This window comes from Anneissia japonica, unplaced genomic scaffold (genome assembly GCF_011630105.1).
Source record: "Anneissia japonica isolate Jap-2015-1 unplaced genomic scaffold, ASM1163010v1 scaffold26_len2425191_cov177, whole genome shotgun sequence".
Lineage (NCBI taxonomy): Eukaryota > Metazoa > Echinodermata > Crinoidea > Comatulida > Comatulidae > Anneissia > Anneissia japonica.
Window position 1 is genome coordinate 1,349,292 of NW_022685220.1, and position 3,838 is coordinate 1,353,129.

A 3,838-nucleotide genomic window follows, 5' to 3' on the forward strand; every position below is an offset into this window, starting at 1 on the left:
TCGAAAAAAAGTTTGGCCGAATTTGGCCGTGAGATGGCGTGTGTTTGGCCGTGAAGCCTGTCGACTATCTGGCAACAACCATGTCACTCACACCCACAACACGCTCATCATCAGTTGGACGCTGAGCTGCTCTGTCTGAGGAATTTCAAGTAAAAGAGGTGCTTATTACGTATTTTTGTATTTTTGTTGTAAATATAGATTTCTCTTTTTATTTCTAAATAGTATATGATCTCCATTTGTGATATAATTATGTGTATTGCTGTTACTATGATTGTATTAAAACACGTTTCTAGGCCAGGGCTAGACTAGCTAGGCCGAATTTGATACGGTACGGCGTAGTGGCCATCGGCACTGGCGACGTGCCAATTTCGCACTAGGGCTAGGACTAGGCTTAGGGCAGGCCTACCCCAGTGTGAAAAAAAGCTGCTGTTTTCTATTATTGATTGGCACTGCCGCAATTTGAAAAAAGCTTTTATTTTCTATTGGGATTGCCACAGTGTGTAAAAAGCTGCTATTTTCTATCTGCACAGCCGTAGTGCCAAAAAACTCCAGTTTTCTATCGGCTGCCACAGTGCAGTTGAAAGGTAATTACTCAAAATTCTGTTTATCTTGACTCTGAGTACTGTACTTTCACTTTTCAATAACTTTGGTTTGAAATGTCCAATTTGAATGAATGACCCCTCATTTTAAAGATCACATACTCAGGTATTTGAAAATACCAATAACTTGAATTTTAATTTTTGCTACAACATGCCTCATATGACCACTAAAAGGAAATAGGTTGCATGTTTTATCTCACTCAGTTATTTTCTATACGTAAGGTCGGAAATACAGTGGTCATACCATGTTTTATTCTTTGCAAAGCGTGCTTCATGGATTTAGACAATTAGCATTTAGTTCAGGTACAGGTTTTGATAGCAGTTTCATTTAATTTTTCATACATAACATAAAAATATTTACAAACCACTAAAATTAGATGAGACAGCGTTGGTCAGAGAGACGAGTCTCGGTGGACCGGTGTGAGCAAGCTGTGTCTTGTGGGCAGGCATTAGACAAAATAAAATCCTTTTATGATCAGCTTTATATGGTGTCTGGATCTCATTGTATTTCTCGAACACTATACATGTAGGGTCACACTGGTGCTGTGACCAGCCGTTTCATCTTTTTTTACCGAAGATATGACCCTCTTCAGGGCTTGAAATTAAGGGTTATTTGGTCGCATTTGCGACCTGATTTTTTAAGGTGCGACAAGGAATTCAACTTTGTCGCACTCAGTGCGACAAGGTCATTTGGTAGCGCGAGTAGATTTTGTAAGCGGCAGGAAGGTGGTTTCCCTCCAAATCCCAATTATTTACAACTTGTACAGCCCATTATTTTCAGTGAGGCAGTACGCAAAACATGTTATCATTCATTTCACATATACTGTATCAACCAATCAGCATGACCTAGACTGTTAAAGTGTGACGTCTTACACTAAAACCGTGTCGATGTGCGCTCATCTTATTCTTGGTAAATAAGCAATCACTGTCAAAGCGAAGGAGACTGGTATAAAAACATCGGATTGCACAATTTTTTACTATTTTATTGAGTGCTACTGTTACTGTACCTGTACCTCCTCCTAATTGTGAACGTTTCCTTAACGTATTTGTTCATAAAATAGACTATGTACCGAAATTTCAAATGATCGTATACAGTATTGACTCAAACGATGTAAACGGCCCAGATCAAGCAATAATCAAAATTTAACTCTAAATAGATCGTAAATAAATATCAATTAGGCATCATCTGGATGGTTATATTCAAAGTACTACCGGTATTAAGGCAGACATCTTTTATTGAAAACCAAACCAATTACCTAAACCTCATACATTATGAAATAAGATTACGCTTCTTCAATCACATGGCTGATGATAACAAAGGGTATAAAATACTCTTTGATGATAACCTCAGCCAGACTTCACGGAGCAGCTATAGTTTAACAAGATGCATCTCAATGAGCAACATCTTGAAATTTACAACAAAAAAACAAACAAACAATTAGGTCTCACAGCAAATTTTGAAACCTAATTAAATGAAATAATATAGAAAGCAACTCCTTTACTACCATTTATTTACTGAATGAGCCAGTCGGCTTCTGACCTACTTTTGTTCGTATCGGCGTACAAAGAGTAAATAACTTTGTGTCTGGCAACCTCGGTGTCTGTGTCTACCAGGAGGAGCCTGGAATTGGGAACGTTTCTCACTGAATGTAGTAGAAGGTAAGCAGAGTTATTTCATAGGCAACTAGTAATGGGCCTCTATCAAACAATTTATTTCATTCTTAACAAAGTGTCAGCAGAAAGTAAGCAAAATGATTGTTTAATCATGTTTTGAAATAATATAAAAATTGAATTGTATATAAATGAATATTTAAAGATTAAATTTTAAACGTGGAATTAATAGAGATATATAAAAAATATATAATTCTACAAGGAATGTTTCTTGTTTTGACAACAACAACAAAAAACGTAACAACAAAACAGCATCGAACTAACTGGTAGCAGGCCTTCCAATTACGAAACTATATTTCGCGGAGTAACATCCCAAACCACATGTGCGCCCGGCTACACCGGCTGGCGATTAAGGTATGTTTGTCCATTGGAAGTTGTAAACCAATCAGAATGCTGGGATATTACATCATTTGGGGCAACTTGCAGTGTTTGGATTATGTTACTCCACGAAACCTTTGTAAACACTGGAAGTGTGACGATGTTCTCTGGCGATTAATACTGAAGTTTCGAAGTTGGAAGGCGTACCATTTTTTTTTTTTTAAATAATTCTCAATAAAAACAACCATTGAACAAGAAAATGAAACTATAGATCGTTATATGTGTAGGTATAAGATACTTTGCTAAAGTTGTACAGGCCCAGGCCTAATGTTCTAGGCTACATTATAACCTAAATAAGAAGTGTCGCCGGCCGACTGTGTGATGCCAATTTTTCGGGCTGAAAACGAAGCCTAAATGGCCTTTAACAAGTGGGGAGCTGGAATCTCAACACTCCAGAAATGTTGGTGAAAACTCTGGAACTCTGTTTAGGTTGAAATTATGTGTAAATTGATTTAGAGTTATCTCGTAAAGAAAAAATTCCATCCACGCATATTAAAAATAAATCTGCCAATTTCAGCGCAAATGTTGCAGTAAAGTCGGTCGCTGGGTATTGTAACCAATGTATAGGCATTCGCAGTGTTAATGCGATTCTGTGGACCTATTTTCTCGAAATTTCCTGCACAAATGAAGAAAAATACTGAAAAATTTAAAGAAAGTGTACAAAAAATATAATTAATGTTTCAGTAATAATAATTAATAATTTTGTATTAATCAATATATCAATCCACTTAAGTAACTGCAGATTTTAGCAGTCCATTGACTAGACAGTTTAGCTAGCACATTATTACTGCTCATGTTTTTCATTTTTATATTGTGTATATCTGTTTTAATTAACAGAAATTTGTAATTTTCTTAGAAATATTCCTAACAATTGAAACTTTCCATGAAATACTTTCCCTTTCCTTCCAGTTTAATAGGTTGAATTTTTTACCTTGCACCTTTTTTCTTTACTATCTCTTTAATATCTATTTTCTTTTTAATATTGTTTCATCCTTTTTCTTATTTCATTTTTGATACTTACCTTTCTTTTAGTTTTTTCATTGTCATTTTCTTTCCACCATTTTACTTTTCTTTTTTTTCTTTCCTTCCTTTTATTTCTTATTTATTATTATTATTATTATTTTTTTTTTTTTTTAAATTTTTAAAAATCTCTTCTCTTTTTCTTTCATGTCTTCTTTCTTGCATAATAA

At 35.0% G+C, this 3,838-nt stretch overlaps 1 protein-coding gene across 1 annotated transcript in view; it reads left to right on the plus strand.

The window, feature by feature from the left end:
* The first annotated feature begins 51 nt into the window (after positions 1-51).
* LOC117108978 (long-chain-fatty-acid--CoA ligase ACSBG2-like) overlaps positions 52-3,838 on the plus strand; it is a 35,053-nt gene continuing 31,266 nt past the window's right edge. The window contains exon 1 of the mRNA XM_033251188.1: positions 52-158. The gene's annotated coding sequence lies outside the window, so the exon portion shown is untranslated. The remainder of the gene's footprint in view (positions 159-3,838) is intronic.